The following is a 25,656-nucleotide window of genomic DNA, read 5'->3' as shown; positions in this document are numbered from 1 at the left end:
CAGAAAACACAAACAAAAACAAAGTCTAACTACTGTTGAATGCACTTTTTAGTGCAGCTTGTTATTTTCCCGTCTACTCTCAAGTCACGCAACATTTCTCCAGGCATCGAGGTGACAGCACCTGGGCAACATCAGTCAAGCTTTATTCTGCACTGCCGAACAAATACTTCACCGTATGGTGAAAACTGATGACATTTTGAGGATGAACCTAAATCACCAAACGTAAAACTACAGTATATACTGTACACTTTTGCATTCTCTCTTTTTTGTTAGCCTATTTGTTTATTGTTTCATACCTGGATTACTTTTAAGAGTGAAAAAAGTCGGAATCTGTTGATTTACGAGACACCTTAAGAAGCACATTTAAAAAAAGATAATTTCTTAAATGATTTATGGAAATGCATTCTTGATGGACATCACTGTAGAGGGTGAGCTCTGCTGATTCTAGCAGTATGATGTCTGTGTGTTAGATTACTCTGGAGAAGTAGCAGTGTGATGTTTGTGGCCAATGTGTCAACCTGGTGGTGGGGGAGAAAATACTACTGCAAACATTCTAATGTTGTTTGTATTTGTTCAAACTGCATACCATTTGATCATATCCAAATGATGTATTTGTAAGCGGTTACAGTACATCCCTGACTGATGGTCAAACACACACTACAATTTTACCTGTGAGTGGTTCTTCACCAAACGAACCGATCATTGCAGTGTGCTATCATATCCTCCCATGAGCTACAACAATATTTCACACCATCTTTTCAAAAATAATTCATGAAACTAATTGGATTTAAGTATGTATTCTATTATTATACAGTTATTTAGAGATGATCAAGTTAGGTCAACAGGTCCGGTGTGTCAACGTGTTTTCTGCCAAGTGGTTCTTCATCTGCTGCCATGAATTGCCTCTGTAATTGCTATATATTTAGCATCAACACTCTATAACTTGCCTGTTCAGGGATTGCTGTGGCATCAGCTGCCTCGCTAGTTGCTGTTCTCTTATTATAGTAAGTTCATTGTGCTTCTTTGGGTGATGAGCGTGAAGATGTTTTATTAGGTTTGACGAGTTAAAATTTAGCTTATTAGCTCCACTCCCCTCATGAGACACTTAGATCTGAAACAGTTGCTTTCTGCGTCTCATCATTTTCTTCATCGATTGTAAAGGATTTTCACATCACATGCAGGTAGTATCACTGCACATCTGGCTGAAAAGGTCATGGCTGAGCATCTCCTTCATATTTCTATTATACATTTCCATATTTCTGGGTTTGTGTCTCCTTGTCACAACAACATCTGATCATTTGCATATAGTGAAGGCAACACATACTGTACACAACATGGTGATGGGACAAAGTACCACCTGCTCGATTGCTTCTCATTAGCAATATATACGGCCGTTCATGCATTAAATGCTAATGATGCCAACATTATACTATGAGAAAGATTTCAAGAAAATTACTTTTTACAAAGATGCCAAAATATTATAACAATTTCCAATGGAAAGTGTCCATAGCCAAGTCTATGTATTTGGAGTAGCCAGGACATATTTTGGTAGGAAACACTGATGTTTTCAAATGTTACTGCTCAATGCCTTGAGCACTACAAACAAAATGTCACCTCTAATCTTCTGACATGGTGGTGACGTCTTAAAATTATCTGCATGGCACTTAGTTGACCCTTTTAGTCTCTTTATGAACAATTTCTATGAAAATGTTACACCCCTGGTACTTTCACACACATTATGCCTTTGAATTGGGCTTATTACAGTATAGGTGATTTGTGATTTGTCTTTAATGCTCAGTCAACACGGTATATGGAGTATTGGTAGCGAGTGTCAAATCTGCATCACTTGTTTACCATAAAAGTTGAATTCACCTGCTCAGTAAACTGAGCCATGGGAATCAACGCCACAATTCATCATTAGGCTTTGGTATGAAACTATTTGGATGCTGAAGAAAGCCAATAATTAAAACATGTTTCTTTGTTTATGTTGTCAAAAATGACATTGCTGCTTCGCAAAGACTCATATTAACAAAGCCAAAGCTAGAAAGATGTCTCACTGGTGAGTGGTATGATCTATTTCAGTTCATATTTCAGTCAATTTAAAAACACTTCCTTGAGTAAACTTCACAAGGAATAATGATGCAAATTACATCTGAGTAATTTATCATCAAGATTAAAAGAAGAAAAAACATTTTGAGCAACCTGCACCAAATATTCACATCTGGCTCATTATCAAAGAAAACACTTGTACATGTTCACAACTCAGCATAGCATAACTGGGTTATTATTATTATTCTCATGGCCATTGAGATGGTGACACTAACCACAACCCTCCCTTAGACCTGACGCCCATCTGCAGGCTCCAAATCTGGATCCTACACACTGAGTGTCCAGTTACAACAGGAGGATCCTCTGTGTTTGAAGGCACACCAAGGCTCTATTTCAAGATCTGAAAGGAGTAACTTGAGTCCTAGTTAAGTGTACTGAGGGGCACGTGAGACAGACGAGCAGCAGAAAAGCAGTGTTGGAGTGGAAGAGCGGATGTTGTGGTGAGGATCAAAGTCACACCCGGTCAGGGCCCTTTCGGCTCAGTCCACCACAGACATTGTGTGTGAGTGTGTGTTTGATCTGATTCATAAACCTGCTACTGCTGGCTAACTTCACAAGCAGTTGTATACATGCATCCACAGGCATACAGGCAGGGCAGAAACAATCACACAAGCACAAACACACACATCCATGCACAAATATAGCTTTGATAGTGACTCACTACTGTGTAACCCTCCAATTCGTTCACCCTTTGAATCATAAGAGACTAAGAGGCTTGTACAATAGTAAGGCTGATTTGAAACATTAGACACACTTCAGAGAGAGAGATTATTAAGAGGACACGTCACCGTAAATAGTAATAGTGTTTTATTTAATCGCATCAGCAGCAAATTGTACCTTTATGCTACCCCGCAAAGCTCTAAGAGAGCCGGGTTTTGAATATGAATATGGCTCTGACAAAAATGTAGATTTATCTGAAAATGATGAAGGTGGCATGAAGCAAAGCTATTCAAAACTAAATGTGCTAAATACTGTATATAAGACACTTATGATGACCCTTGGCAAACCTTTCCTCTCCGCTGCTTTACTCTCGCAGGAGAAAAAGGTAGAGCAGAAGGAGCAGGAAGAGAGAGATAACTGCAATTAAGGTTACGTATTAAGACAGATTCATTAAGTGAATGAAATGATTTGCTTAATGTCCTGAAGAGCCAGGCGTTTGCCCAATTATGTTAATCAAGGATATGCAACAAGGAAGGAAAATAAATCAGATTTAGCAAACAAAATGTATCAAATATAAACACGTGAAAGGGGCCATGTCTTGTCATACCTTTGTCTGCTCTTTCAGTTGCTCAAACACACACACACACACACACACACACACACACACACACACACACAGTGGAAGCCAGATGCCAGTGTGATTTAAGCCGTGCAGGACTTAGTGATGCAGCCCCATCCCTGCCACCCTGCTCAGCTCATTACATAGAGTGGTCTCCAAAAATGGTCACACACCTACACACCCTCACATACATACACAAGCATGGTGACCTTGTCCCAGTCACCCTCTATTTCTCTTTCCCTGCTTTCTCCACCTCATTTGCAAATTGTTCATCTTTGACCTACATTTATGATCACAGTATGTCAGCCAAACTACACACACACTCTCTCACACACATAGAGTCTGGGTCATTTTAACTCTCCAGTCCAGCCCATACACATCAACTGTCTGCGACCCCTAAAAGGAAAAAGGGGAGGAGGAGTCATGAATAAACAGGAAAGGCCCTCTGTGAGTTCCCCACAACACAACTCTGAGGCTTTAGTCTGTTATCTCCAGGAACATCTTGCTAGTTTTTGAGTCAGACCCCTTGTGGTGTAACATGACTCCGCCAACTGACTCCGGAAAGTTCCCAGATGGATTGCTTCGCATTTGCTCTGCATATCCATCTGGGAACTTTCCATTGGAGAACTTTTGGGAAGGGGCGAAAATACTGGTTAGTTGATTGGATAAACCATCTGTCTATCACCACCTATTGGTGATGGACGGGCCAAATCAACCAATCAGATCAACGATATATCAAACTCTTGCCGAAACCAGTCGGGAAAAGAGCAAAAGCATCTTTTCCTCCGAGAAAAGCCTCCAGTGCCGTTTTTTGCTCTTTCAATGAAGGAATACTTTCTAATTCGGATAAAACTTGCGCGATAGCTACGCTCATCTCATCCTTGCAAGCCGCCAGTCGCTTCTCGTTGCGTCACACCTAAACCCGCCTCAAAACCAACGCTGATTGGTCGGTCGTTTGGCGAACGGCTCCAAATTTTCTCTGTCTCAAGATGCCAGACTGATCTGCGAGTGGAAAACTGGAGCTTGAGAGATCAGGACGGTCTCACGAGGCTACTGGTGGTGCACTTCGGTCAACAAGTTCTGTGTTTCCACCCTCATATTTCTCTCTATATTTGCACTCTTCCTTCATCCACTTTCCCTCCTTACTGCCATATAATCTGCTTCTCCTTTGCTTTCTGCTCTCCTCTTGTCTTTTCCATCTCTCTTTTTGTTTCTCCCTTAATTTTTTTTTTTTTTTTTTACAATTCCATTAGTATGCCATCCTCCCTTACTTTGTCTCTTTCCGTTTCTCATAATACTAAGTGGTAGAGGCACTCTAAATATGTGAGAGTGAAGAGGGGCCGGCCCAGGTGTTGGAAAAAGAAGACACAGACACAGCACAGACCATATTATTTAAACAGACTCTGGATGGCATGGACCTAAGAATAGCAGTAGTAAGCCAAATCTGGTTAGCCTGACCGCATGATGTGTGGAAAGTTTGGTTCAGGGCGAGAGCGTTGACACACGCAGGAATACAGCCGCTGACAGTCTGGCGTATAGACCGAGAGACAGAGTGCCAGCCAGACAGTTTGCAAATGAGGCTGCCTAAGTATCCCATTCTCGCTTTCTCTCTCTACCAATTCCTGTTGTTATTCATCAGGACAGAAGCTCCATCCCTCTGTTTTCTGTCCAAACGGAGATTATGAATCAGCAGTACGAGGAAATAGAAATCAAATGAGCAGAGGAGTTAAAGCAGATAAAAAGTGTCATAACCAGCCAGGAAAAGGTGATTGGGAAAAAATGAGAGAATTTGAAACTGACAGATGAGAATTAACAAGAGTAGAAGATTAGAAAAAAGAAAAGCAGCAGAAATAAGAATGATTTGGGGAAAAGGGTAAAGGGGATTTTGGGTCAACAAACGAAACAACAAGGAAAAATATAGGAGAAAATGTACGAAGTCAATTACTGCATAATCAGCTCAGCACTGAAATAAAGCAAAGGTCCTCCTCCTCCCCCGTTGTTCCTCTCTCTCCTCTCTCTGTCTCACCCTTTCGTTCTTTTTCTCTCAGCAGTCTGACAGCTTTCCCAGACAGCCAAATGTTCTTGGCCTGACCAACATAGAGGAGTCAGGACACGTGTTGGGATTGTTTACACGATCCAATTATCAGAGGCATCTACATTCGGTCTCTACTGTTGTCTTTTCACAGTGTGGCTCAGGTATTAGCAGAGGGCCTGTACTTTCTACAGAGGGTGGCAGTTTGCTGCAGAGGGCCAGAGGCTGTATAACATAAAGCTGATAAATTGTTGGATCAAACTTACTTCAAGCCCAGAGGAAGGTTTAGAGTGGCTAATGTTGTGTTGCATTTATAGCATCCTCAACAATGCCAAAGTGCCATTAAGGAAAGCTCAGAACTCCACACAGACCCTGGGGCAGTGCACCGAAGGCAATCTCTGAGGAAATGTTTGTTTAAGCCTTGAAAATCCTAATTTTATCTTGTGTAAATTGGGGAATAAGCGGATCTCCATAATAAAACTACTGAAACTAATTCAGGAGCCTAACAAAAGGAGATCTGCATTCATTTTACAGGTTTAGGGATAGACAGTGATTTCTGCAAGGTTACAGACACTGCATGTACAGACATTAATAGAATACGGGTTTGACTTCTTCTTGGTTCCTGGTTGTACAACAGTGTCAAAATAACTCAATTTGAGAAAAACACTTCATGAAAATAATATTGTTTACCGAATATGTTGCTGCAAAGATACAAGCAAACGTCTCAGCAAACCTACGCAGTGAAGGGTGTTATGGGTAACTGTTAAACAACACGTTGTGCAGACCTGCATGTCAAGCAACCTGATTGGTTGGGTGTTCACACTCTTGTCAGGAGGTGCGTTCAAAACAGAGAGGAAAGAGAACCTAAACGTGATATGTTAGCTACAAGAATAAAAGAAAAAGCCATGCGAACATCTTTGAATAACCCTTTAGGTATGATTGCCTACATGCAGTCCGGAAAGGATAATTCAACAAGTCATCTACGTCATTCATACTTAACGTTGTTGTCAGAATTCTGGTCACCAGCAGGCTTTTACTGTGAAGCAGCTGTATGTTTTGTACAGTATATTGAAGGGTTAAGTTAACCTGGAATACTAACTTGTTGTCTTACATAATAATAATGTGTATACTGTATATATATATATATATATATATATATACACACATATACACACACATATATATATACAGCGGGGAAAATAAGTATTGAACGCGTCAACATTTTTCTCAGTAAGTGTATGTATAATATTGCTCATGAAAATTCATTCTTAACCTTGGAAACAGACAAAAATAACTCAAGGTCCACTTTGTCACTTTTTCCTGATATTTCAACTACATCTCACAGTCTTCTTGAGTGGATGGAGTTTGCTCAGTTGCCATGGAGATTTAATAGATACATGGTTAGTTTTCAGTGTGGAAATTGCAGAGCCAAACTAGTTTGTAAGTGACAAGACTGACACACATTTTAATCAACTAGAGGTTAATCTTTACAGCTCTTTAGCCTTTGTGTGCTCCGTGCCCTTGCTGTGCTAATGCCAGCACACTACCACACACTTTTATACACACACACAAATATAAAGAGCCCCAGCCAAGTGCCCATCAATCCCTCTTACTAGCCCAGCCATCGATCCATATGTGTGTGTGTGTGTTTCAATGCGTTCACATTTGTGTGTGTGGTCTTCCGGATTGATAAATGACCCCGATTAGTGGCAACTGACCGCACTATGATTGCAATCTAAGTGCAGCAGAACAGCTGTTCTCAGAGCAGTGTTGTCTAAAGCAATCTGTGATTAATACAACAGCACTTTAATGAATTACAAACCAACCCCAGGCCTGGGATCTGCCAGCTAGTCACAATTACATCCATCCTAATGTTGAGGAAGTCTACAGCCCTGAGAGGCCACTGTACTGCAACTTAAGAAAACGCATGCAAATAGATCACATCACACAACATTAAGAGAACACACGCAAATAGACCACAACCACCTCTGTGTATTTATATCCTTAAATATTTCTAATGTGAAATAATGTCATTTATTTATTTGTTGCTCTAAGTCAGTTGATTTCTCTTTTAGTAACATTAAGATCATGACACGCAACATTAATAAAACGCACGCAAATAGATCACAACAGGAAACAATGAGAAAATGCACGCATATAAACCACAATACTCAACAGTAATAAAACGCACGCAAATAAACCACAACATGCAACATTAAGAAAATGCATGCAAATAGATTACAACACGCAACAATAAGAAAACGCACGCAAATAGACAACACGCAACATTAAGAAAACGCACGCAAATAGACAACACGCAACATTAAGAAAACGCACGCAAAGAGACCACAACACGCAACATTAAGAAAACACACGCAAATAGACCACAACACGCAATAATAAGAAAACCCACAGAAATAGATCACAACACACAACAATAAGAAAACGCACGCAAATAGACCACAACCACCTCTGTGTATTTATATCCTTAAATATTTCTCATGTGCAATAATGTCATTTATTTATTTGTTGCTCTAAGTCAGTTGATTTCTCTTTTAGTACATAGGTTTAAAGTCATTATGTACAATAATCAAATCATAGGAATACTATAATGGTATTTTTGTTTGTCAGAATGTATATTATTCAAGAAAAGGCCATACTCAATGTCATCTTATACTTTTTGCATGCAAAATAACCTATACACAAACGTGATTTAGAAGATGTCCCTTAACATTAACGACCAAGGATTAGAAGAGAGATGACTTGTGTCAAATGTACGTATCAAATGTGCTGAACCACAAAACAATTCTCTGTAGTGTTGTATTTAACAAGGCATGTGGCAAATCTGCAAAATCAGAAGTAGTCAGTTGACAAAAACATTCCCAATGGCTCATATTTATTGCATTCTTTAAATATAATTATTTCGCAGCTAATAATACAACTTTTTAAAATCAGCTTTAATATACTAACAGGATATTGTCATTTAAGAGTAACGATTTAGATGGCACAGTACACATATACTGTATTGCAGGAGATTTGCTCTCAGGTAAAAATCTAGCTAGCAGTTCCAGATGTTTTCTAATCTAGATTCTGTTAATCTAAAACTTTTCACTTGTGTAAACTAGTGCACTGGGTTTGTACTTGTACTTGAACTCAAGCCTGCAAGTTCTTTAAACTGTATTTTTAAAAATATGTAATGATTATCTTGCATCAGTTATAACAATAGAAGACCCTATACAGAAAAGAAGTTGATGTAAGAGTGATTCTTCAGTGATCCATATATACTGCTAATGAAAAATGGGCTGTCTACATCAGAAAATCTGAACTGTATTTTGATGGTAATATCATCTTCATAAGTCTTTTGAAAACAGAGGATGATGTCCATGTTGTCTTCCTTCTCCACACCCAGAAGGATGGCACCAAACACGCTGCAATCTTCAGGTTTTCCTTATGTGGTCATTCTGTTTTCACCGTGTGGATAGCTTTCCTGTTAAAGCAAGACAATTGAAGGAAGACTTGAAATATGGCAATGCATCACATACATACCAGCTTGTCAGACCAGGTGTATGGAGGTTTGCTTCAGTGCAGGACCATTGTGTATTCACTTATTATATACATTATAATACACAGACATTTCCTCTGAACATTGTGGCTGAGTGTATGACACAGTACTCACATTTTACTTTTATTATGAAATAATTACACTAAATAAAAATCATTTCTTAATAGTGATTCTTATGTTTTATGAATTGAAAGAAAAGTAAGTCTCTCTTCTTAATGAATCTTATTGATCTGACTTACCTGTGATGAGCTGATCTTCAAAGTGCTGTCTGCAGAGTGAAATGAGAGGAGAAAGTGCCAGAAGTAGTCCACTTCTGTCTTTTGATGTTCAACAACAACCACTGATTCAGCCTGTTTTTTTCACCTAAAGAACATTTATTGTTTTATTTATTGTAATATGTCTTAAGATTCTAGTGAGTTGTATCTAATCATTTCAAGAAACAAATCAGCACATCTTCTAGGTGTAAAAAAACAGTGTCCTGACTGACATAGCAGCCCCTGAGTGACTGAACTTACAGCGTTGAAACGGGTATTTTAAATGTTACTGTGATCGGGACATTTAAAAAAAATCAATATTTCAAATTCACTGTCTCATTCCCATTAAAATATGAACATTAAATAAAGGTTATAATATGTTATGACTTAATATTTATGGCAATTGTGTGTATATCGAAATTGAATTAGCAGACAAAGCACAAGAAAATTAAGAAATTATCTTAATCAATTTGACAACATCAAAACTTTAGTTAGCAAAAGTCTAACTAGAATAAGCAAAAGGCTATCGCTAGTTTAACAGCAGATATCTGCAATAGTTAATATCAGAATCATACAATGTCAATGAAAGCCAAAAAAACTTACATTTTAGCTGATTTCCCAACACCACTGACGGATAGCCGAGTTAAGACGTCAAACTGCAGCAAGCAAGCCAGATGTGTGCATCACTTAAAAGTGTCCGCTGGAAACACTTCTGTTGTGTTGTGGTCTATTTGCGTGCGTTTTGTTATTGTCGCGTGTTGTGGTTCATGTGCGTGCATTTTCTTAATGTTGCGTGTTGTGGTTTATTTGCGTGAGTTTTCTTAATGTTGTGTGATGTGATCTATTTACGTGTGTTCTCTTATTGTTGCGTGTTGTGCTCTATTAGCGTGTGTTTTCTTAAGTTGCAGTGCAGTGGCCTCTCAGGGCCACCGTAGAAGTCAGTGGGGAAAAAACATGACATTTTGATGAAATCTGGGTTATGTAAAAACAAAATGAATCAGCAAGAAAATTCTGGCATTTTCAGATCTCTCCATATTCTCTTCCATTTTGATTGTTTGGATAAGCTGTCAGTTTGGATTGTTGGAATGTAGATAAATTATGTTTGTCTGTATGAACAAGACTCTGCGCTAAAACAATAAACCTGCTTTTTCTTCTCACTTTCAAGAAATCCCTCTGTATCTCTCACTTGTTGTCACTCCCCTTCTGTCTTACTCTTCCCTACACCCTCCTGACCCTCAAACCTGTCGACTGCTCCCTGATGCTGAGACACACACACACACACACACACACACACACACACACACACACACACACACACACACACACACAGATCCATGCTCAGATCCACACCCATCCCCATCCTTATCTCTACTCTATCTCTATATCTCCACATCTATTGGGTATACCTGTAACCTAGCAACAGAGCAGAATGAAGACCCTCCCCTACCTGCTCTGACTGCTGGACCTGACAGCCAATCAAAATGTGTCAGGGCAGCAACAAAAGCCAATGAAATGTTTGCTATAACTGGGAGTTGCCCCCTGCTCTCCACCCTTTTGACCCCACATACGGGCAAAGAAACGAGCATGCGCATGCACATATAAGCACAAGTCTCTTGAGGCCACCAGGAGAGATCACAGGATTGGGCTGACTTGCCTGTTGATTTCATAACAAGCAGAGCAAGGAACGCTAACTGTGGAAGCATGTTACACATGTGTGAGTGTGTTGTTGAGTGTAACTTCTGATAAAAAAAACTAAGCTTCCATGATGAGATACATGAAGCTGTGCGACACCTGCAGAAAATGCAAAGTGTAAAGATTGGTGAAATATATTTCATATGGGAACAAGCTGTCTCTGTAAGGCCAGTTCATTCTGTTCTGTTGGGCCATCTTTCTTCTCTATTAGAGATCATCACGGGCTAATCAAATATGTCCTCTGTGATGTTATGTGTCTTTGACCACTGCTGACAACTTGATTTACTTCTCTCTGCATGTGGTGATGAAGTGTGCGACAATTGTGGTACAAAATCAACATGTGATGTGCCACCATGATTGTGTTTAAGTCCAGCATCTAGAAAACTGATTAAATATGTTGAAAAAATAAAAATAAACTCTGAGATTACCTGTTCAACAAAAAAGTGATGGTTGTTTTGAGTGTTAATTCAATTAATAGACATATTTCTCCAAGTTTTTATATAACAGAAGTGAGCACACCTCAAACTGTATCTAAGACGTTAAAAAGAACCAAACTGAGGTCATACTGTATACCTCTCATTTGGGCACATGTGCTGTGACTTTAATGTATGATTGATTGCAACTTTTACAGCTTTGAACTACATTTCCAGTTTATTTCCTATGAGCCTGAATGCAGTCTCAGATGCTCAGACAGGGAACTTCTGGCATAAGCCAAAAGGTGACCACACCTTTGCTGACAGAGCTCAGAATGTGTCTGACAGTCTGGGACTCACCGAAGCTCACTTCCTTTAGTGCTTTGCTTAAAACTCTCCCTTATAAACTGGATACATCCATCTTGTCCTTCAATCATTTTTGTTCAATTGTTTAGTTTTTTTGTCATTCTCTGTATTCATAAACTTTGTTTTTTAGGTAAGTGATATAAATACACACAAATTGCACATTTTTATTCATTTTATATCAGCTAGGTGCATCTGTGTGACAGATGAAAGATTTTCCCCTTAACCTATCCCTCTTTTATCTGCCTCTATCTTTTTCTCTAACCTATATCCTAGCCTCCTGCTTCTTGAATTTTCACATTCCTCCCCTTTTCCACTGAAATCTGTCAGAACGCCGTGGAAGTGCAGATGCAGGAAGACAGCGTGTGAGGGAGAGAGTCCCTTATCTACCTTTGAATCATAAGAGATCCTTCTCTCGCTCAGTCGACGGCTCTGGTTGCACTGCTTCTGAAAGGAGCGATCAAAGCTGGAAAATTGTGAGAATTAATCAGACTCTTGTTGGATAGATGGCGAGGGAGAAGAGAGACTGAAGGAGAAGAGACATCTCGGGTCCATACAGATTTACAAATCTGTTACTACAAACATTCCCTTTCACGTGCGCCTTGAATTCATCTACACACACCGAAATACAATCCACTTACTAGTAAAGGAAAATCACCAGCATTATAGTGTTATCAGAGCTGCAAAAGATTGAGATCTTTTATCTTTTTACAAAAAGGTATCCATGTTTCCAAAAGAAAAAAAAGACAACCAAGGCCTCCCACTAGTATTCTAAGAATTCCGTATGTATGAACCACTGTGTGTGTGTGTGTGTGTGTGTGTGTGTGTGTTAGTGTGCTGATGAGGTGAGGAGGCAGTAATAAGGACAACTGTTGCTTTGGTTAGTGTGCACCCCAGACAATTTCAGTCTGTGGACTCTAAATGACTCTAATAGTAGTCCTGTATCAGGATTTTAAATGTTTATCCGATTGAGGAAGGAATACCTGTAATATTACTATGGCACTAAAAACACCTGTTATTTGATGTGCATCACATTATTTCCTCTCTCAACTCAACTGTTGTTTCTACAGAAATATTTCCTGCCTGTTTCACTTTGGCTTAGCGGAAACTCATTTTCATCTCTGTGTTAATGAAAACTGAACGCAAACTCAACCTCTAAACACATGGATATCAACAGGCTGGAACAAATTACATTGAAGGAGACAAAAAGTTTCAATAATGAATTGCTTTTGATTCATTCAGTTTTATTACTTATAATTGTAGACAACCTGTACATCCAATGTTTATAAATGTATACAATTAATGTTCCAAAAAAGTACCAAATATTGCTGTGCCTAAGTATTAAAATGGACTTTTAGTATATTAACAACTAGCTGGTAACTTATCAAATTACTGTATTTATGAAGACCTAAAACTAACCCAAAAGAATGTTTTGATTGTGTATGCACCATATTTGCTTCCTGTTACATAAAAGGCAAAAAGAGAATTCTAACACCAGCATGTCAGCGCTTATTTTACAAAACTATGACAACTCTCTCCATGAAAGTGCAAAGACGAAAGCGTGACAACTATATATATACTTGAGTGGTTGCAGACGACTGGTGAAGCTGGGATACTATGGGAGCATCAGTGAACTGAGGCCACACGGACCACAGAGCCTCTTTGTTTTCCACCAAAGTCAGTCATTCTTATTGTAGAGCTAACATGTATGGGAGCTCATAGATACAAGAAAGTGCAAGATAAACCACCTTTTATGGGCAAAAAGTGTGAACCTTTTTACTCAAGTGTGTGTCTGTGCACACAATATAACTTTTAGTATGCATGATCCTGGGTGACGGTATGTGTACTGCAACCAGCCTACATAATGTATGTGTGAAGGGAAGACCTGGTCAGTTGTGGAAAAACTATAAAGCAGAAGGTAGGATTATACAGTGAATAACACACCGTAGCCCAAACAGCCTTAACATCACGCTACAATTCATTTAAATTTATGTGCACACATCTGGCACGAAACCATAGAGGAATTGAGCCTCACCACCCTTAGTTACTGTTGCTATGCCTGTCAAGCTTTCCATTCTCGCATGGCACATGTGCAGTTTACAACTGCGGCAGATTTACAGCTCGACATTCTTAGTATCTTTTAAAACAACGGGTCTTTGATTTTCGACAGGGATGGGCAAAAACTGGCCTACGATCGTCAATTTAGCAGGACAGAGCTGCTAACATTGCTCTAAAGTGTCGAAGTGTAGTGAGCGGCCAATTCTTGGCTATGTGGCAAGGAATGGTGCAAAAGAGTAGGCTAAATTTCAAAATAAGAGTAATAAAAGGACAAAACATGTGAAGACTTAACTACATAATGCCATAATCCTGCGTTATGCAGTGTCGGACAGCAGTAAAACTAGAGGTGATGCATTCTGTGTCTAATGATTAAAGTTGATTTTGAACAAAATCACACTTATGAGAGCCTGCGTGGACAATTTAAGGCATTTCCCTTTGACATGTGAGCGCTACCACCAGAGGGCAACACTGTGATTCTCCAAGCCCGTAAAAACTCATTGGGCAGGGTGGTCTGGTGGGCAGAACAGAGAGAGGAAGACAGAGACAGGGGGAAGAGGCAGAATGTGTGTGGGAGAGAAAAAAACACTAAACAGAAGGTGAGGCGAGACAACGGAGTGGGGGGCCATGAGACTGAGATGTACTCAGAAGTAGTGTGTGTGTGTGTGTGTGTGTGTGTGTGTGTGTGTGTGCGCATGAGGCTTATGTAGGAGATCTTGCATAAGCGCAGGTGTCAGCAGGTGCATGCAAGCACTAATACAAAGTGGTGCATTGGCATCTGTGTGTGTACGCGTGTGCATGTGTGTGTGTTTGTGTGCCTAAGGACAATACTGCTCCCTCATTACCCAACTGTTTCCTCCAGTCCAGCACTAATGAGGAGCCTCACCGTCACTGTGGTAATCAAGGTCAAGCCTGGGCCAACACACAGAAGCAGACAACCACACCTTCACACACTTTGCAGAACTATAGTGTGCACATGTATGTGTGCACACAGCTGGATTAAGCAACACATTTTTAATCAGTAGCCTCACTTTATATGGATTTACGCCAAAAAGACGGTGACAAAAAGGAAGAGGCAAATGGGTGGAGTTGTGTAGGATCCCACATGATCCAAACAATTTCATAGGAAGGATGTGGGTGTGATGTTATGTCCCTCCAGTCTCCTCCTCCTCCTCATCTTTTTGTGAGATGAAGACAGAGAGACAGAAAGAACACCAGGGAGAGAATGCATGCATGAAGACAGGTACAGTAAGGTGGAAAAAAGGGATATACAAAGGATAAGGATGAGAGAGAAAAGAAGGGGAGGGAGAGTAAGGTAGGGTGTGATATACAGGGGAACGAGGCTGGGAGGAGGGAGGGAGGCGAGGATAAAGAGAGGGAAGAGTAATTAAATGAAAAGAGCAAGACTTAGCTCTTTAGTCTCATCCCTCAAGAATGGCCTGACACTGCTACAGCTAGCTAATGTCATAGCAACAGGGAGAAGGAAAGTCTAATGGGTGCGGCACAGAAGAGAGGAGATAAGAGCAGGTAGAGACGAGAAAAAGGAGGTAAGGGAGGAAGAAACTGAGTGAGGTAGGATGGGATGACGGAAAGGAAGGAAGGAGGGACAGAAGAAAGGGTGAAACAGAGAGATGAACACTGCAGAGTCAAGGACAGAGACATCAGGCTAGGAGTTATGTGAATGATATAAACATGGAAGAAAGGGAATGAAACAGGAGGGGGAGGCACAGAGAGAGAGAGAGAGAGAGGGGCTGGCAAAGAGCCAGAGGAATAAAGGCCATACCGTCCCCTTGTCCCTCTCCATTTTATTTCTGTTGTGCAGCTGTACCTGTTTACCATTGTTTCTATATCTAATTATCCCCTCTGAATAATTCACTAGAGTATCAATAATTCAGCTTTAATTAGCTAAGACACACCAGACAGACTTGGACCTCACTTTAACATAGACAGGACAGTCGTCGAACAGAACCCCATACACACAGTGGCTGACACTTTGTTTGGGGTGGCCTAAAAAGGAGTGGCACATGTGACAAAATATGACCGAGAGATACCAATACTGGACATATCATAAAGGGGATGTTGTGACACTGTCTGAAAGTTATCTTGTTAGCAGGAGAACATGCTTGGACAGATAAAAAGGAGATGTGCTTTCAAAAATATAGCAGAGGTCAATGCTGTACCACTACATAGGGCCGTCACTTCTTTTTCAAAATTTGAACTACTGTTTTATAGTATGAAAGAATGCAATGGTCTTACTGTATCCTAAATTCACAGTGTATAAGTGCAACAGACTATGCTTTGTGCTCCAGCAGGCGGTGGCCGTAAACCGTAAGACTTTTTGTGAATGTACCCGAGTCAAACTTTCGTTTAAAAGCATATTTAGGACGGAAGCGCCACTTTTAAGATGTACCGTATTTTTGTTTTTCAGTCAAATGGCCTTTTGAACGGGAGAAATAGGGGCACTTTTATGCTAGCCTCAAAACAGCTATTTTCAAAACACCAAGAAGGCTCGACACAACATGAAACTTTGCTCCAAGTATCACCAGGGGCTCTACACCTTAATGAAAGCATTGAGAACATTGTTTGTGTTCACAGAGTTTACTAAAAAGAAAGGTTTTGAACAACTCACCGTAGCTCTTGTTGTTTCCGGCCACTACCAGCTCGGCAGTCAAAACGAGTCGATATCAAAACAAGTAGCCACAGATTTAGTATATCCCTTGCGCACCGGGGCAGTTCATGTGTAGAGCCCCTGCTGATACTTGGAGCAAAGTTTCATGTTGTGTCGAGCCTTCTTAGTGTTTTAAAAAATAGCTATTTTGAGGCTAGCATAAAAGTGCCCCTATTACTCTCATTCAAAAGACCATTTGGCCGAAAAATGAAAATACGGCACATCTTAAAAGTGGCGCTTCCGTCCTAAATATGCTTTTAAACAAAAGTTTGACTCGGGTACATTCACAAAAAGACCCTAGGTTGCATTTTGGCGAGAGTTACGCTTTAACTTAACAACATATCTGAAGTCACCTGTTTGTCAGGTTGTCACTGTCACCACCACCTCTCCATCTCCTCCATGTTCTCTCAGTCTTTTTTATTCAGTGTGAATCTTTGGCAGGTTTAAACGCAGAACTGGGACTCCTAAGGAGCTCGTTTCATCCATCAGCTCCCTCAATATTTTCACATACACACACAAGCACACACACAACTCATACACAGACATCCACAGAACAACATCTATGTGGTAGAGATGGATTAGCAACTAGGACCAAAGTCACTATAAAAGATTCCAACCTAGAGCTTATGACTCACGTCTGTGGAGTGTGTTTGTTACAGCCAAATAGAGTGTACACCAATAAGATCTGCCTCTAGATCAATTTGACTTTGACTGTGCCTCAGTTGACAGGCCAGACCTGTTGTTCTCTTAAATGATCGGTCCTCTGTACTGTGTGTGTGTGTGTGTGTGTGTGTGTGTGTGTGTGTGTGTGTGTGTGTGTGTGTGTGTGTGTGTGTGTGTGTGTGTGTGTGTGTGTGTGTGTGTGTGCATGCATATAAAAGACAAAAGAAAGTTTTATAAAATCATGTGTGCATATTTTGTTGGTTTTTTGTTCACCCTGTGCAACCATCCTCTGTTTACAGACCTTCCTTATTTGTGTCCCTCTGGAGACATACTGCACATGCTCAACCACCGTCTCCACCTGCTGTCAAAAGGTTAAGGAGGTCAGAAAACAACTTGGTTTCTTTGAATATTCACTAAGATGGTTTATAAGATGCATTAGAATTTTACTTTTAATTTGAAGATGTTCAATACTAGTGCTGATACCTATGTTTACTGTAACAATACCAAAACAATACCTTTCTCGCAGCTTACTTAGAGAAGAAAGACACAGACAGGTTTTTCTACAAAACTATTTTTTTCATTTAAAAAAGAAGCAAATCTTCTCAAATGTAATAAGTCATCTAAACAAAGCAACTATACAAGAACTTTGATCAAATAAAAGAGCCTAAAATTCCTATCAGAAACTGTAAAAAGATGATCAAAGAATGAGTTTTAAAAAACAAGCTAGAAACAATCCTGTACATGGTCTGGGAGTGTGAACAGGTGCATGACTTTTGGAATAAAACAACATCAATAATATCTGATGTGATAGGATGTCGAATTCCTACTGACCCAATTGTTTTGTTACTTAATGACGACTCTAAATTACATCTGCTTGGGAGACAGAAGAAAATTTGGCTAGCCGGATCAACCGCAACCAAGAAAATGAACGCTGGCTCCCCCCGCCACTCGCTTTGTATAAAACAGTGGTTGGCGTACTTCCTAGACATAGTTATGCTGGAGCTCTCTACAGCAAGGTTTAACAAAGCCAAGTCATCAACTATAGACCTATGGAAAAACGCAGCAGCACAGGTATTGGTCCTAATGATCTCAACACAGAATTAGAAGAGAGCAACTAGGCAAGGTGTGATTTTTGTTTTGTTTTGTTTTCCCCGAGACCGCAGAGGGTGGGGGGTGGGAGAGGGTTTTGGTTTTTGTTTGATTTTAGTTGTTTGTTCTGTATGTTCTATGTTCAAAAATATAAAAATAATAACAAATTGATCATAAAAAACAAAACAAAAAAACAAACACTCATTGACAGTTTTTGATACTTTTGATATTATGAGCCATGGACACATTTCAATCTCTATCAAAAAGTACTGACTTTATACCTAGCTCTAAAGCATATTGATTTATGGAGACCTAGTTTGGTTAATTTGGTCTGCACCGAGGCTATGTTGCCTTCTAGTTCTGGTCCAGTTCGTTGTTCTCACTGGCTAATTACAAACAAACCAAGGAGAGAAAACGTGAAGACTGACAGGTACTTAATTCTACATCAGCGCTACATGAACCATTGTGGAGAAATCACAATCATCGTGACTGACAGCAAGTCATGCAGCACTTCACTGAGCCTCATGTGCATATTTATCTCCTCCGGTGGTCACCAAGAGCCATGGTTACCAAATATTTTGCATGTTGCTGATACGGATCGCTTATAAGATCACTTCTGTGACAGTTCAAGGCCAAAACATGTTTTTTTAGTCAGCACCAGAGTTCAAACCCACCCAAGAGATTTGAACCAAACGGGCAAATACACCAGAGATTGATTGAACCCAAACAAGGTTAGTTTAGGTTAGGAGGGACAGCACCCCAAGAGTTGCCTCTCAATCTCTCACAATCAATTATTCTTCAAAATCTGAATAAACATCACACACCAGCAGCTTTCTTCATGGATAACACCTTAACTACAGGAAGTCCTCACACAACTAACTGCATAACACACAGGGAATGGAGCAAAATGAAAATTGTGAGAAACAAAACAAGGAGAGGATAAAGCTGAGAAGCAGAAGCAGCAGGTTAGCACTAATGGTCAATGACATGTTAGCGCTGTGGCTAGGCTTAGCGCGGGCGCCTGAACTGTTGAAATATTTACACGGCGTACAGAACGAGAGACTCGTTCACTTCAAATCAGCTGGAGCAAAGAGAGAGAGAGCTGGGCCACTTTTCTACCTCTTCACTGCACTGACGTAGCAGCACATGCAGTCAAATGGACAGCACACCACATGAATAATGTGCATGTGTGACTTTTTGTTTTACTTATTCATTTTTTTTCCCCGGCATGTTGGACCTTTGCTTCAGTTTGTTTACAGGCGAAGGTTTAAAGATGAGGAAGTGCAGAGACAGAACTAATGTGTCCCCGTTTGCTTTTTGTTTGCTCATATAACCAGTGTTGGGGAGTAACGGAATACATGTACCGGCGTTATGTATTCAGAATACAAATTATGAGTAACTGTATTCCGTTACAGTTACAATTTAAATAGTTGGTATTTAGAATACAGTTACATTGTTGAAATCAATGGATTACATGACGATACTTCTCTGTTTCACGAGTTTATTCACTCTCGCAACTCCATGCATTTCCCAGAATCCCCAATATGAAAACGAAAAAATTAGCTATTTGCATGATCACTGATAGAGGTAAAGATGGAGCCGGAACCGGCACAACAGAGCAAGGGCAGGAATGCGTTTCTATCTTGGAAATTCAAATACTGTAGCATTTCACATTAAAGAATGAGAAGGGAGAACGAAATATAACAGTGCAGTGCAACTTCTGCTTACCAGCAACCAACTTCCTTTCAGCGTCCAAATTACTCCACCTCCAACCTGAAGAAGCTTCTTAAAGTAAGTTATCTTTAGCCAAGGGTAGTCGTCTGCTGTAGTTTTACTGCTCACCTTGCTATTTTATAGTTGACGTGCGACTTTACATTCTCCTACATGCTGATTTACTATCCCCAGAGCCGTTGAAAGACTAGCCCCGTTTGACATGTTAGCTAACGTTAGCTAAAATTAGCTCATGGTAGCTTAGACTGCGGTTAGATTTTTGTAGTATGCAGTTCGGGACTATAAATACAAAAATGTATCTGCTTGTTTAGGTACACATTCAGCCAGTTGGAACAGAAGAACACACCAGAATAGGCCTGTTTAGTAAGCTGTATGTGATGGCCGCATTCCTACTTATAAAATGCAATTCAATGTGGAAGTAATCCAAGTATTCAGAATACGTTACTCAGATTGAGTACGTTACTCAGATTGAGTAACGTAACGGTATACATTACAAATTACATTTTTGGGCATGTATTCTGTACTCTGTAACGGAATACGTTTTGAAAGTATCCTTCCCAACACTGCATATAACCAAGTCTCTCTCTCTAGCTCGTCTCTGTGCTCTCTCACACACACACACACACACACACACACACACACACACACACACACACAACCTTTATTTAAACTTTTGTGCGTTTGGTCTAGTCTATTCCACAACTTGTTCTTTGCATCTCTGTTCCACGCTCATTCCTTCCATATCTACCTATAAGATGAAATGGACAGCCACATACAGTATATGATGGTGGGGGTGTTAAAGACAGAGACCCCAATCAACTTCGATTTCAACACTTTCATGCCCCCCGCCATACAGTACTTAGTATTTGAGATCATGTGTGTGTGTGTGTGTGTGTGTGTGTGTGTGTGTGTGTGTGTGTGTGTGTGTGTGTGTGTGTGTGTGTGTGTGTATGCTTGGTTTCCCTGTGCATGTGCCTGTCTGGGTGTGTGAAAGTGAACCATCCAAACTCCTCAGTGTGTTTTCCGAGTGCTTGTCAACTTCAAAGACGGGGGTCAAACCAACAGGTACCTGACACAAGCTAACTTCACTTACCGCTGCCATGACAACAGAAAATAAACAGAAAATGAAAACATACTGTATTTTCATTATGACAGCTCAGTGTCTCTCTCCCCTCCTCTCTGTCTCTCTCTATCAGACTGGGCAGATGACTGGAGCGAAGGATGTGGGTAGAGAGACAGAAATCTGTCACTTGGAGTTCTTCCTTCTCTGTGAAAACTTTCACTCTCTCTCTGTAGTCGTGTTTTTGTTTTCACCTTAAACCACAAATGATTGAACCTCTTCACCTTCTCCTTCTCATTTTTCCTCTTTCGATTGCTGGGAGCCCAAGGTGGACGTGCCTGGAAGCAAAGTTCCTCCTGAGCAAGTCTGACAGTTCCATCTTAATATTTAACCACTGGACAGGCACACATACACGCACACTAGGGATGCACCGATTGGGAAATTCTGGGCCGATACCGATACCGATGTTTAACATAACAACTTGGCCGATGCCGATGTTTTTTGTTTTTCTTGTGCCACGGAAACATACAAGTCTTTCGGCTCTTGATCACACTATCCTAGAATGAGCACAAATTCAATCAGACCAATTTATGAAACAAAAACAACCTTTAATGTCACTTTCTGGTTGACATTAGTTATAACCTTATTTATGACAAGTTCTTTTCTGAAAAATAACATTCAAAAACCTTTGACTGCTAACTAATCAATGAAAAGATTGTTTCAGTACATTGCCCAACAAAATTATTTGAGTGGTTTTAGCCTGATAAACAAAAACTTACTCAATGAGATTATTTTCATGGCCCAATAAAAAATATTTTTCTGATAAATAAAAAAAAATACATCAAGTGTAAATGCAAAAACAAGTGAAATAAATAAATTATGTTATTAATTTGTTTCGCTTTGGCGCTGTCTGGAGGCAGCTGTTTGGCTTTCTCAAATGCCGTGTCAATTGAAGTCTGAGTCTTACCGGGGGTTTGCGCTTTCTTGGCGGCTTCATTTTTCCGTTTTTGGTCAGCTTGCAGGTAATCTTTATTACTTGACTTTCTAACAGCCCCCCCTCTTGAAATTTCAATGGAACACGTATTGCAAACTGCAAAACGCTGATCTTTCTCTGAAACTGTAAAATATTGCCACACGACCGCCATCTTCTTTGTTTAATCTAAGTTACTGAGGAGAGTGCGCGGGTGCCCTCTTCCGTCTCGGTCTCTCCCCCCGTCCAAATAAAAAGAGGGAAAAAAAGTTTCTCCTGAGCACAGCGTTCATGACACATAATTATCGGCGAATGTCATTTTTATTCCCCGATGGCCGATGGCAGTTAACGAGGCAAATATCGCCCGTTACCGATGTTCAGCCGATGCATCGGTGCATCCCTAACGCACACATGCAGTACGCACAGCAATGCTGCACTGTGCACATGGAGATGGTGCACAGACATGCATTAATGCACAGACATAAGCAAATCAAACCCCATCTACAAATGTAAGATGTGATGTTTGATGTTGACAGCGATAACAAAACAAGGCAGCTGTCCCTCCAGGAGAACTTTCTGCATCTTATATCCGTGACGGGCTTTGTGGCAGAACCCCAGGCTTTAACATGGCGGTTGTTGATGGCACTGCTAATGACAAGTTATGTTTTCAGGCGAAGCTGCATGAGGTTGTCCATTATCTTTTGTCCCTACTGGCCTCTTTCTCTCCTTCCCTCCCACTCACCCCCTCTCTTGTTCTTTCTCTCACTTTTCTTTTTAATTACCTGATGTCTCCTCTTCTGGCCCAGACGCCAATAGAGATGTGAGCGGCACCGTCTGCACTGAACCGCCTGTGTACATCTGATCTCTGATCTTTCCTCTGTCTGTCATGCACTGTGTGTGTGTGTGTGTGTGTGTGTGTGTGTGTGTGTGTGTGTGTGTGTGTGTGTGTGTGTGTGTGTCTAGACACAACCTGTCTGTACTTTCTGTCTGAACATGATGGCTTTTACAAGCATGTCTGCATACATTTTTGAGGAAATTTGTTGACATATTTGCACCAGAACAAAAGAAAGGTTGATATAAATCACAGGTTTTTGGGATTAAATTAGCTCGGAACAAAAACAAATCAACATAATCCTATGTATATATGTATGTATAAAGATATAGAGTGGTCCAGCTAAGGCTAACAAATATTTCCATCATTAAATAATCAGCTGATTTTTGTTGTTGTTGTAAATTTATCGATTCATCTTTTGGTCTATAACATTTCAGGAAATAGAGAAAAATGCCCATCACAATTTTCCAGAACACACGTGGACATTAAAATAACTTGTTTTGTTTGACCGATAGGCCAAAACCAAAAGAAAATCAGTTTAAAACCAGCAGATATTTACATTTTAGAGGCTGGAAACATTTCTGCTTTAAAAAATAACATAACGAGTTAAGTTTTATCAAAATTGTGGCCAACTGTGCGTGTGCCATGTACTTTCCCTTTCTACGTGTCCATGCTTTTATACTCTTTCCTGTTTCCTGTGACAGATCTCACTGGGATGCCCCTTCTCTCTCCTGATGCCAAGCTCGGGTTCCCCATCTGCGACATGTACGAGGACAGAGGCGGCTTGTTACACTTCAAACGCAACCGAGAGGCCTCTTGCACTCTTGGCGCTGCAGCAGAGGTGACTGGATACTGAGACAGAAAGCTACCTGCCAATAGGGTCCTCTCTGTGTGTATATGTGTGTGTGTGTGTGTGTGTGTGTGTGTGTGTGTGTGTGTGTGTGTGTGTGTGTGTGTGTGTGTGTGTTTTTGGCAGGGACTTAAAAGTCTTTATTCCTCTTGTCATTGCTGGCATGAAAAAGGCAACATGAGGAGGGTTTCACATTGTGGGTTGTGAAATGGATTAACTATGTTAGTCATTATTCATGTAAAAATACATAACATATGTTGTTTATACATTCTCAAAGGTCAAAATAAGTGAGCAATTTAAAGGCATAACAAGAAATTTATATGTTTACAAGCATGAGTTATTAACAAATCAAGGGCGTAGTCTGTAGAAACATGCTGGTTAAAGTCCTGGGTATTAGAGAAATCAAAGAAATCACGATGCAAACTGCAATGAGGCCTACTTGTTATTTTTTCAATTAATTAATTTTGTCTTTAAAGTGTCAGAGTAGTCAAAAATGTGTCAAGGTGACACATTGTAATTGCTTATTTTGTCCAAACAATTTGAAAAACCCTAAAACTATTGAGATTGCAATAATATTAGAAAAGCAAAACCTTACATTAGAGAATCTGAAACCAGATGTTTGAAAAGTCAACAAACGGTTGATATTTTAATTAATCGACTAATTGATAAATGGAATAATCGTTTCAGCCGTAAAAAAAAAAAAATGAAAGTCCTCCACCAGACCAGGGCCTATTCAGAAACATATATCCCTGAGAACATGCCGTATTCAGAGAAATATCAACATTGGACCAAGTTTCATCAAGAAAAATAAAATCCAGAAGAAGTGATAACATCAGATCTCAGGTTCCACAGGGAGCATTTGAAAATGGAACTATTAAGCCCTCTGACACAGTCAACATACTGTGTTTACAGTGAGGAGGTTAGATATAATCCTTTGAGGTCTACACACTTTTAAAACCACTTAAATTGTTATCTTAAAAACAAGCACCACAATAAGTAAACTGTGGCAAAACAGAAGAAACTGCTGTAAAGGACTATATACACTGGCTGAACAACCACAACACTGTGAATGTTAAACTGCATATAACATTTCTAACCAGATCAATAGACTAATAAATATATTAAGCAATATTATATATTATTATATATTAAAAGGTAATAAAATGACTTCAAAATGTCACAACAACAAAGATTATATGATTCAAATGTTTTATGTTACATATTTTTTTGCAGAATGTGTAGCAAATAAACAGGTCTTCTATCCTTATATCAGGCTACAACTCCTACAACAGCTTAAAATCACAAGATGTATTCAAGGACTGAACTAAATTCAGTACGATGACTGACGTTTGCACTGATCAAAATGGAGTGCTTCTGATTATCAAGAACATGAGGTAAAATGAGAGAGACAGAGAATAAAAGATTGAAAAAGATGAGAGGATAACGTCAGATCAATGATTAATGATAAGCCAATGGAAATGTGGCTAAAATACTTTTGTTTACTCACTGTTTCTTAACAGAGATATAATCTTATCTAAAGTAGATTATACAGCAACAACACTATGCTGTGTGATGGTTATATATTACCCATACAGATGTGTTTAATATACCGTGAGACATACATTTGTCAACTGTCAGACATTTTGCCATTTATACCATGGTACCTATGATTTTAATATCTCTGGGTGCATTAGGCTCTTTGTGGGCAATATTGAAACTACTGTAAGCAATATTGGATTTTTATATGACTTTTGCATCAATGTGATAAAGTATCTTCATTTGTGAGACATGTATGGTTATTTCATCCTTCGTTTCTCGATTGATTTACAAACAATTTACAGTATTATGATATATATCGATATCACCATATAAAATGACCTATACCGTAATACAGAACATTATCCATATCACCCACTTCATCCACTACTGCACAACCCAGCTGTATATGTCACTGTAACTGTTCCAACCAGACAATAATTTCCATATTGGACATAAATCAAGAGGTAGATTCAACCAATATGGACCTAACTCCTA

At 39.7% G+C, this 25,656-nt stretch overlaps 1 protein-coding gene across 3 annotated transcripts in view; it reads right to left on the bottom strand.

Moving 5' to 3' along the window:
* LOC116064304 (A disintegrin and metalloproteinase with thrombospondin motifs 2-like) overlaps positions 1–25,656 on the bottom strand; it is a 122,441-nt gene that overhangs the window by 65,988 nt on the left and 30,797 nt on the right. Inside the window, exon 1 of one of the 3 annotated variants that reach the window (XM_036007277.1) lies at positions 5,334–5,431. The exons of the other annotated variants lie outside the window; for them this stretch is intronic. The gene's annotated coding sequence lies outside the window, so the exon portion shown is untranslated. Of the gene's footprint in view, positions 1–5,333; positions 5,432–25,656 lie in introns of those variants that run through there. 3 annotated transcript variants of the gene reach the window in all.

This window comes from Sander lucioperca, chromosome 1, assembly GCF_008315115.2.
Source record: "Sander lucioperca isolate FBNREF2018 chromosome 1, SLUC_FBN_1.2, whole genome shotgun sequence".
NCBI classification, from domain to species: domain Eukaryota; kingdom Metazoa; phylum Chordata; class Actinopteri; order Perciformes; family Percidae; genus Sander; species Sander lucioperca.
Note: the sequence above shows the minus strand (reverse complement) of the source record. Positions and strands in the feature narration are given on the sequence as shown.